Source organism: Brugia malayi (assembly GCF_000002995.4).
Source record: "Brugia malayi strain FR3 genome assembly, contig: Bm_v4_ChrX_scaffold_001, whole genome shotgun sequence".
In the NCBI taxonomy this organism is placed as follows: Eukaryota; Metazoa; Nematoda; class Chromadorea; order Rhabditida; family Onchocercidae; genus Brugia; species Brugia malayi.
The window spans coordinates 14,135,918-14,148,090 of NW_025062479.1; positions in this window are offsets into that span (position 1 = coordinate 14,135,918).

Consider the following 12,173-nt stretch of genomic DNA (forward strand, 5'->3'; position numbering starts at 1 on the left):
TCACTGATGTTTGATGTATTCTGAAAATATTTGATGTATCTGAAATTTTTTAATAAAAAAAAAAAATAATGGTAATAAAAAAGAATGAAAGAGAAAGAAAGGGAGACAGAGGGAGAGAATGAGCTAGAAAGAAAGAAGTTATGTGAAAAGCGATAAAAAAATTTTTGAAAAAATATTTTAAAAAGATTAGCTATTAAAAGGTAACTATTAAAAATTAAAAAAAACGATTACTAAGAACTAAATTATTTATTAAAAAACTTCTTTAGAAAAATCAAATACTTTTATAGTTAACCAATAAAATTAAAAAATTCAAGGTTTCTCGTTTTATTTTCTCTTCTTCCTATATCATTTGCGCTTCATCAATGCAATTATTTTTAGTAATAATAATAAATAAATAAATAAATAATAATATTGGTAATAATATACTAATAAATATTAATAATTATACACTTATATGTAAATTAACGATGAATGAAACTATTTAATGATTAGAAAATTTCATGGTACTTAAGGAAAGTATATAGCTTATGCATTTTACATTTCACTGCTTCATTGTATTCCATTTCAATATTGATTTATTTTAGCTAGTATTAGCTCTGTTTAAAGCAATCAATCAATATTTTCTTTAATTTAGTGCTTATTTACTATTCTATTCTTTTTAAACAATTTTTTATTTTGTTTTGTTTTATTTTTTTCCTTTCTTTTCATTTTTTTCTTAACATTTTGATTATTTCTGCTCTCTTCATTTTTCCTTTATTTTTCTTTTTTTAAATATTTTTTATTTATTTTATTTACATATCGTAAAAATTAAATGCAAAAAAAAAAAAATTAAATAGAAAATTTCTTTTTTTATTGTTTCAAAAAATTCAATCAAAATATTTTTACTTGAGTTAAATTTGATATTTTAAATCCATCTAATTTTTGTTTGTTTGTTTGTTTGTCTTTTTTTTTCATCTGTAAAAGTTGGTTTATTTTATTTTTAGTCAAGTATTATACTAACTCAATTTATGATTTATATGAGAAGGAAATTAAATGTTAAATAAACTAACTCGAAATGCTAATATGATAAATAAATTTGAACTAGAAATAAGTGCAATGAAAGAGTGTCAAATCTTCTGGGAGAATAAAAGTAATATTTGGATATTTTATTGGTATTCATTTGGTACTCTTTTAGAATAGATATATCTCACGTATATCTTACTTTTTCTGGAAGAAAATAGAATAGATATGTTTTATTATCTCACATATATCCTTTATTATATTCAAAATTTAACTTCCACGTTGTTTTAAAATTTGAAACTAATGTAGGAATAAAAAAAGAAAAAGGAAACTCTAATACAGATGAAAGCCACAATGAGGTCTGATGAAAAAGCGAGGGATATCGATACGTAAAGTACAATTTTAAGTATTTCGAATATTGATAATTAGTTCACAGCATTTGCAAATCATTTCGAGCTTATCAAACTTCAATCAACCTATTTACTGATACTTAATTTTTATAATAATATTAAATCACTTCGTCAACAAGTGCTTCAATATTAGACTTTAATCAGTCTATTTAGGGATAATAATTGATAAATAATTTATGGCAGTGTAAATCATTTCCACAATAAATGCTTTAATATCGAAATTTAACCAATTTATTTGCTGATATCAACTGGTAATTAATTTTTAACAGTAATAAATAATTTCCAGAGGAAACAGCATAGTTTGTTGACTTCATAAATGTTACACATTTATGAAGTGATTTTATTATGATGTTAAATGAGAATGATTAGAAAGACTTTAAGAAAACTGATTACTCTTATCAGTGATTTTTTATCAATAAAACTTAGTTATTACCTAGAAAAACTTCTATTGAAATATGCAATCATATCTGATCGTTATGGCGCTATTGTTTTAACTGAAATGTTTGAAATGGAAAATGTCAGAATTAAATACAAGCAAGCATTTTGTTTACTGAGAAAATTTAAAAAAAAAATTTTTTAACAAATTTTTTTCCTTTTAAATTTCTCTGCTGAAGCGATATTATAATAGTTTAGAAGTGTATACGTAAAAGCTGCAAATGTTAGTTTAAAAATGTGAAATAAAATAGAAAAATGGCTTCAAGAAAATGTATTTATATTATTTGCAGAGGGGATGCAAAAATTTAATTATAACAAAATATGAATAAAAATCAATAAATTTAAGATTATCATTTTTTATCATTAATAAGATCAAAATTTAAAATAAAAAAACGAGCTCAATTATTGTCTGTCAATCAAAAATACTCAAGGTATGCACTTAAAGTTATATTTAGAAATTAAAAACGAAAATGAAAATTTTGTATTAAATTAGAAAAATGAAGAATATAAAATTTGTTGGAAATACTTATTTAAACCTAAAACTGTTTGAATTTTTTCCCTCTGTTTTTGTAGAAAAAAACATTTATTGGAAATAATGCTTTTTATTTTATTGCTATATTACTTTTATATAGTGGTAAAATTATTTCAAATTATTTCATGATATAAGTGATATATTTGTTTAAAAAATAATTATTATACTCATTTGACCTTTTCATAGATCATTTCTTAAAAATAATACTTGAAATAAATTTCTAATATTTTTTTTTTTGTTTATTAAATTTTTGACATTTTTTTTTACAGAACAGTTGAATTATTCTGTAATTAATCAATAAAAATAATATATGCGATTTGCGCAATTAATCAAGTAAAATCATATAAGAAATGATTTATTTTCAAAAAAAAAGAGGGAAAGTAATAATTTTAAAAAGCATTAAAAAAACAAAATTTAATTACTTTTTTTTTCTTTTTTGCTGTTGAAAAGATTCATTTCATTTTGAAATATTGTATGAGTTTATCTTTTTCATAATAATAATAATCTTTAATAACTTTGGTATAGCGTTTAAAATTTTTTCCTTTTTTTCCCTTTTTTTTCATAAATAATCAACCAAAGAAAATGGAATATTATGATTTATGCGAACTGCTAAAATTTTCAAACCAACTTCCTTCTACTTGTTTTTTAATGTAATTAAAATTTGAAAATAATAAAAAGTAATTGGGAGATAATGGTAAATTATAAAAATTATGAGAATAATATCAATTTCTTTTTGTTTACTATTTAAATTGCTTGATTCTAATAGATAATAAACAGATATTTGTTGCCTTATATTTAGTTAACTGACATTTTAACTTTTTAACGTTTGCTCATCACTATTTAATTATTGAATCAATAGATTCTTAGCTTAAATAAACTTTTGCCGTTTCAATAATTTCTCAGTCTTTTTTATTACATTTATAAGAAAAAATTTTTTCCCTTCTTTTTGAAAAATGATGATATTGATATATATATATATATATATTACCAATAACGGGTCAAATTCAAGTAAAAAAAGGAAGAAAAGGAAAAAAAGTGAGAAGTCTAAAATTAATGTAATTCTAATTATTTGAAAGTCCCATAAATTGTAGTGAATTTTTTTTTTTTTTTTTGGTATATAAAAAGTAAAAAAGCAAACTAGATTGACTGAGAAAAAAATTCCTTTTTATTCTTTTAGTTATTTTTTTTTTTAAAAAAAAAAAGATTAGTTTTTTTTTTTTTTAATTTTTTTAATTCGTCATCAGCAGCACAATAATTATTTTTTAAAAAAAACCGTAGAGAGTAATTTAAACTTATAATTAAAGCTTCCGATTGAAAATTTTCTATGAGGAAAAAGTAACTTCAAAAAAAAAAAATACTTAATTATTATGAATAGGAAAAATTATTGGTCAGATAAAGTTAATGAAATTTTCATGAAAGATAAAATTAATGAAATTTTGCATGGTCTTACAGAAGTCATTTAATTATTCCGAATTTACAAAGTTTAGGTAGAAGCAGTTAGCGAAACTTTTATAGTTAAATCTGCAAAACTTTATTTTTTTAATAGTTAAATTTAAATTCATGAATAATTTTTTTTTTTTAGGTGGGTAAAAAAAATTTGTTTTAAATGAATGTTTAATAATTTTTTAATTTGAAAAAAAGAATTACGAAATATAAAAATTATTTCATTGTTAAACACACAAATTTTGATGAATCATCCAAGTAATAATCAAAACAAAAACAAATAAAATTTTAAGCATTATTTATTAGGTAATGCAATTGCAATCAAACATTACTTATTAAATCATTCATTGAGTAATAGTAGTGATAGTAATAGGAAATAGAAAGGTAATTGATAAAACATTTCAATTAATGAAGTTATACTATGAACAAAAAAAGAGAAACCAATTTCTTCTCCACTTTCTTTTATTATCACTGTAAAATATTAATTATTTATGAATAAGTTTGATCATTTTTTAAAAAAAGGAATTAATTTTAAGACGAAATTATAGAAGTAACTAAAGTATAAATCGTAAAATGAAATAGTAAATAAAATTTGAAAAAAAAAAAAAGCAATAATTAGCATTATTTTGAACAACAAAATATACTTCAAAACATTCAATCAATTATTATCATTACTATAATTATAATCATTTATTACAATTATCATTATTATCAACATTAAATGTTTAGAATTCTTTTCCACTATTGCCTTCCCACTATTACGAGCAAACATTAGCTGTCTTTTCCCATTTTCTCTCTCTCTGTTGGATAAATTTATTTATATTACCATTTAAATATTGTTCCACAACATAACAACAATGGTAGTAGGAATCATTAGTTACAATTAATTACAATTTCAAAATTTATTTATACAAATATTTGTTAATAAAGTGCTAACACTAATAGTTCACTTTCACTGCTAATAGTCCAATTTTAAAGCCAATAATTTAATTTCAGACTGCAAATTTGCACTACTAAATTTGCATGCAACGATTTGCTAAAGTGCACGAATTGCTAAATGGCAAGTAAAAGTAAACTTTTTTACTTACATTATTAATTTATTTTCTTTCGTAATAATATTCATCTTTAAATCTAAATGCAATAACTGAATAAAACAAAACGATGTGAAAAGAAGAAATTCAAAATTTTTTAAAATATAACAAACAATTCGGTATATTTTTATTAAAAGATAAGAAAAACCAAAAAAGATGATTTAAAAAAAATATGCACTAAATTAAATAATGAAATTAAAATCGAATTATATGATTTGAATTGATAACAAAGTTAGATTTAAGAAGATTTGTTTATGTTATTAAATTAATGAATCAATTCTCATTTGTTGTGTCAAAATGATCAATTGCGCTGGTAATTAATCAGTGCTCATCTGCTGTGCAATTAATAAATCAACAATTTTTCATTAACATTTTAAAAGAAAAATTAAATTATTAGAAAAAATTTACTATTAGAGAAAAATGTTCAATTAATTAATTTGATTAAAAGTTTTTAATAGTATTAATTTTTTCAAATTTCATCAATATTTTCAATCATCGAAATTGTACGAAAATTAATTTAGTTATTTTCCCAACCTGCAACAATTAAAATGAAGTTATTGGAAATAATATTAATTAGGGGGAATTTATTTGAATATTTGCAGTAAATATTAAAATTTATATTTTTTATGATTTGAAAACACAAAGCCATCATTTTTGAACGAATGTTAAATATCTTTGCAATGAATATATATTGCAAAATCATATTATCACATTCTGGCTTAATTGCAATTTATTAATGAACCTAATTTTGTAGCGCATCTAATTATTTCAATAAAAATTGAATTATCAGTCTTGCTTTTTGTTTTCTCTTTTCTTTAATTTAATTTTTTAGCAATAATTTTCCTAATAGCAATTATAACCTTGTTAATTTTTTTTTAATGATAATATATTCCAATAATTAAATATTATTTAATCATAATAACATTTAATAATAAAATTTAGTAGTACATAGTAAATTAAATTAATATACGAAAAGTCTTTATCGTTTTTTTATAATATTTGCTATAATTGAAGCTAACTAAAATAATATAAACGAAACTGCTAAATTTTTTTTCAAAAAAAAAATTAAAAAGATAAAAAAATGGGAACTTTAAGTAATTTTAATAGGAAATTGTCAGTCATTCAAAAATCATCATTTACTATTAATTGAAATACTACTATTGATGTAATTTAAAACACAAACATTCATGTATAAATATTACTATTTACTTCAATTATCACATCGTATTTGATTTATTACAGCTTTTCTCATTTATTTTTAGAAAAGTTTAATTGTTATTTATTATTTTTATTACTTTATATTTATTTTTTTACTTTTTGAAAAAATTTTATATTAAAAAAAGTTTTTTTTTTTTTTTCAAATTCATTTTTCTGTTATTATTTAGCAAAAATTCATTTATTTTAATAAAAAATAACGAAAAAAAAAAGAAAAGTGATATTTTATTTAGGCTAAAAAAAAGAAGAGAAAAAAAATGGTAGTGAAATTTTCGATTTATTATTTACTTAAAAATTGAAAAAAGATTCTTTTATTTTCTTTTCTTTTATCAAAGGAATGTTTTTTTTGAAAAAAAAAAAAGAAATGATGAAAACTAGACAAGAAATTTGACTATTTTTTTTTAATTTATTTAACAGATGAAAAATGTTTTTATTTATTTATTTATTTTTTCTTTTCATTTTTTAAAAATTTGTTCTTTGATTACATTTGTGAGGCAAAAAAATAGACTGTAAAAACTAGAAAATTATTCCTTTTATATTATTATTATTACTATTATTATTATTATAATTATAATGATAATTATTATAATTATTATTATTATATTATTATTATTATTTTATTATTATTATTATTTTACTACCAATTTTTTTTGGCTTGCTTTCTTTTTTTTTAATTTCTCTGTATTTTAATTAACTGGTAATTTCTTAGAGTGATACTAGTTTATTTCTTCATCAGTAGTTAATAGTAAGAAGTACAGGTAAGTAAGTATGACATATCTGTCATCCAGTTTACATCAGTCATTTAAATCATTATTTTACATCGTCCCATCATATTATTTCGATCATTTTCTTTTATTTTTTCTCAATCTGAAATTGATTATTTCTCATATTTAAATTTTATTGCGACAATTAATCAGAGGAAAAAAGAAAATTTTTAATTATTTTAATATATCTAATTAAATTATCACCTTCATATTTGAATATCATTAATTCTACCATTTAATTATATTATTCTGCTATTTTTTCATTTGCATTATTTTTAAATCCATTAATTATTTTTTAGATGTAAAAAGAAACAAAAAGCGAGAAAGAAAAAAAAGAAAGTTTAAAAATGAACGATAGATGTGCTTCATCACGAATGGAAGTGGCTTGCTTACCTGGTGTAGGCTATACTTCATCTAATGGTATCAAAGATATACGAGTGCTATCGTCTAATGCTACCAATAGCGCCGAACAGTGGCATACCGTGGAGCAATTTGAAAAAGTTAGCCTAATTTTCAAATTAACAAATATTTTAGTTAAACAGATTAAAAGAACAGTTTTGAAAATAAATTTTGCAATACAAAAATTATTGCCAGTGAATGAAAATCATTAAATTAAATCACAAAAAAAAAAAAAAAGAAAAAGAAAAAAGAAACAAATAAATAAAAGAGTTCGATTGAAATTTGTATCGATTACTCGTAAATTATTTTTCAGAATTATCGATCACTCTTAAATGAAGCTAATAATAAATCATCTGAAGTTGCAATTACCTGACTAATTACCATATAAGGCTTAGCATTGCAAATGCTAATGATCTATCATTAGCAATTAATCAATTTGTACGAAAAAAGTGAAAGTTTTTGAGTCAAAAGTTTAAAAAATTAGAACAGACAAAACAAAAATAAAAAAAGGAGGAAAAGACAATCAAAGAGTTTAGCTAAGTTCTTAATAATTTATTGAGCAACGAAAAAAAAATAATGTGTTTAAATATTTTAAATCAAAAAATAAAAAATGAAGAATTAAGCCTAAACCTTATTAAAGTTAGATAATTGTATAATAGAAACATAAATTGGATTTAATCATTCTATTTTACTCATTTAATAAGATGAATAATATGTTTTTTTTTTTTCCAATTAAGATAAAATTGTTTACCTTTTAAATGATTATTATCTTCAACAGTTTATTAAAAAAAATATGGAAAAGAAATCTTTTGTAAATAAAAAATTTTTAGGAACATGTTATTGAAATACTCGAAAAACTTGAATACGGTGATTTAGATGACGAAATATGGGGTAAAATTATTTTAATGGAAAAATGTAAATGTCTTGCAAAAGCTTATTTAAGGTTAGTCCTATTTTTTCAGTTCATTTCTAATAATATATTGAAAAAATATCATTATTTAATCTATTTAACTCATCGCTTATCATTTATCGTAATTGTAAGTTTTTTAAAACTCATCACTTATCGCTCATCACAATCCCAAACTTTTTTTAACTTTAAATGATACAAAATAAAATTAAATTCTTATTGTTTTTAATTATTAAAAAAATGCATTTCAATAATAATTTACTATCATTAATATACATTTATTATCAATAATCTAATAGATAATTATATTAAATCTTTAATTACATTTACATTAACATTTTTCCTTTCTTTTTTTTTTTTTTTTTTGTTTTTGCTAATTGTTAATATCTAAATATTTTGAGAATTTTCGAAAGCTTTTTTCAGCACTTAAATGAAATTTTATTCTTTCCCTTAAATTAATTTTTCTTTTTTTTGCTCTTTATTTTCCAATGAGTGAAAAGAAATAAAATAGTGAAAAATTACAATTTAGGAAGACAACAGTAATAATTGATGGTAGCACCGATGAATATGATGGTATTACACTTGGCTTTAATTATTTTCAAAATAACGATTATAACAAGGACAAGAATAATATTCGACATAAAATTGGCGATGTTTGTTTTTTATTTTTAAAATATTTTATTCATTCACTTTAATTAAAAAAAAAAAAAATTTTATTAATTAAATAATTTGTCAGAATTACCGATAATTCACATTTTCAATTAAACTTTCACTTTTAGTGATAAGTTTTTATTAACACCAATATATAAAACAATGCTTATTTCAACAAAACTTATAATAATATGGAAATAATGTTAAATGGAGTTTAAAAATAAATGTTAATTAATTACTTTGTTAATAATTTTATTGGCCAGTAAAAACTCATCATTAACCAATTAAAAAAATTAATAATTTATTATTCAGTTAAATTAATGATAAATGATCTTTTAGGGTGTTATTATAAAAATTGATGGAAATGGTAATATTAAAGCTATGGCACGAGATTTAGCACCAGTAATTGTGCAAGGATGGCATGATCCAGTATCAAAATGTATTCCCGATCAATTGATCAGTCAGGAGGGTCATCTAAAAACCATTAAAGATCGCCTGAAAGGTATTACTGATCAACAACGGGTTGAAAAGGTTACTATTTTATTATTTCAGCCATATATTTTATCAATATGATAATTTTTTTTGTTGATAAATTGATACAATAGAAATAAAAAAAAATTACATACATAAAATTAAATAAATTACAATAATTTTTAAAAAATTTTAAAAAAAAAATATTTTACAAAAAATTAGGAAATTATTTTTTTTAAATAAAAAACGAACTTCAACATTAATTAGGAATCATTTAATTAATTGATTATTACATTAATTAATTGCACCATTTCTTTTAATAACGGAAGTAAAAACTTGCAAAAAAAAGGTAGGCAGAAATTTTTTTTTTTTAAAAAAAAAGACCAACAAAAATTTTACAAAAAAAAAAAGTATTCTTTTCTAAAATAATACTAGTAATTTATAGCTATTCGTTTAATTTCAATTTTAGCATATACTTTTTAAACAGATATTTGATATGCGTTTGTTTAATTTGGCAATGGAATATGAATTAAAACAATTGGAACCAAATATACCCGAACTTTTGCTAAAAACTTGCACACGAATAGCGCTGGTAAAAGATGCGGGCAAGAATGCATTGAAAACTCCTTGCTGGTTTATGATTATTAATTTAGTAGCACTGGATGTATTACGCAGTAAATTACCTATTCTAAGTAATAACTACCTTTTACTTAGATTAATTATTTGAGTTACCTATTCAAAGTAATATTTATTTTTCACTTGAATTAATTAATCATAAAACAATCAAAAAATCAATAATCGCTAAATTCCTTAATCAAGGTAATAAATACTTATACGTATATATTGTCTTATTTTGACTCTTCATATTTTTATTTTTTTGTAAAAACTCATATTTTTTTTTATTTTTTAGTTTTATAGAAGCATATCAGAAAAAAAAGAAGAAAAAATTATTTTGAAAGAATTTGAAATTTGGAAGAGAAAGCTAAGAAATTTTAATTTTTAGATTTTATACCTAAGAAACAATACGATCACTCTCAAATTACCACTGAAATATTTCCATCATATACAAAACAGTAAGCTTTAATTTTTTTTTTCTTTTTCATTTAAAATTAGATAAAAATAAGTTCTAAACTATTGATAATTTTAAGTAATTTTTGTTATATTTGCTAGATTGTAAGAGATAATTAAAAAAAAAAAAAAAAAAAAAAAAACGATTTGATTATTACCAGTATTTGATCAATCAAATTTAGTAAATAATGCACTTTTTTTTTATCAAATTTAGCAGTTAATGCAACTTGATAAGCAGTGCGAAAATAGAAAACTTTTGCAAATCAAAATTTAATTTTCATTACAATAGCACAAATAAAATATTGCTCTCTCTGTAATTCTGTAATTTTTTTATTCTAAAATTTGTACCCTAAAATGCTAACAAATTTCAAAGTTAGTATTAGTCAAATTAAATCTTATTTAAAATTCAAAAGTGAATTCAAGACACGAAACAATATTATTGGAATGAAATGATTGATATATTTTGACTTAATATTAAAAGAAAACAAGAAAAATAAATTTCATTTCACCAATTTTTGATTGCTAAAAAATGCACTAAAGTTTTTCGAAATATCTTTTTTTTGTTTTGAACATATTAAATTTTAATGTTTTAACAAAACTTTCTAATGCATTTTAGACATAGCTTTAATTTTAATTTTAAAGTTTTCATAGCTATAGTTTTTACTAATCTTCCATTTTTAAAATCGTTTTTCGTTCTTTTTTTTTTTAATCCTTTTGTGTTTTTGCTGTTCTTTACATCTTCATTCCAAATAATTTCAACTGTTTTTACACCTAAATTTTTAGATTTTTTTTTTTAAACTAATTTTTTGGATATTTTAAATAATTTTTGAGTAAAGAGATTTTTAATTTTTCAAATTCAATTTTTCTCAGATCATTATCATGCACCAATTCTAATGATATATTAACAACTATAAAAGAAGGAAAGCATAACAAGGATGAATGGTTACAATTGAAGAACTTGTCAATGTCATCAATGTCATCCAGTGGTTTTAGCAGTATGAATTTGGTGAAAAATTCTGAAAAAGTTGAAAAGTTTGTTTAATTTATATTTACTTAAGCATTAATTTTTTTGCTAAAGCTGGAAGGAATATTAAATTAAGAAGGAAAGAAAATTTTTTCCTCAAATTTTCTGCTCCAATAATTTGAAATTATTTTTAATTTAAATGTAAACATTTCAACTAATTATTAACAATGAATTTTACAGTTGGAGCAAGAATTCGCTGAAATTTTTGAATGAGCATGAAGAAGAATTTTTGAATGGTGAAGAAATGGACAATATTACTTCTTTAAAAGTTTATTGATTTTTTTTTCTATTTTCATATTCATTATTTATTCATTAAACAAATTTTAAATTATCAAACAAAAAAAAAAAAATTTTTTTTTAACTATCAAATAATCGTTTTTTATGAAAAATCTCAAAATGGTTTTTGAGATTTTTGTTCTACATTTGGAAATAATTGAAATACTTTTTCCTTTTCTTTTTTTTTCGTTTTGAGAAAGATCAAAATAAGGTCAACGATCATTTAGAACTTCAAGTTTTATTCATGTTAACATGCCATATTTTAGCACAAATTAATGAAATCAATGGATGATAAACAGTGGTCAATGAAAGCAGTTATACCCAAAGAAATTTACAGTTCATCTATTCAACGGAACACTTTAATGTTAAATTCAAATTTATCATTAAACAAAAGTGACGATGAATTGGACAATTTGTCGAGTAGCGATGCATATCAAAATGCTCAATGCACTAAAATATATGGTAATGAATATTACAGAAATTGGAAA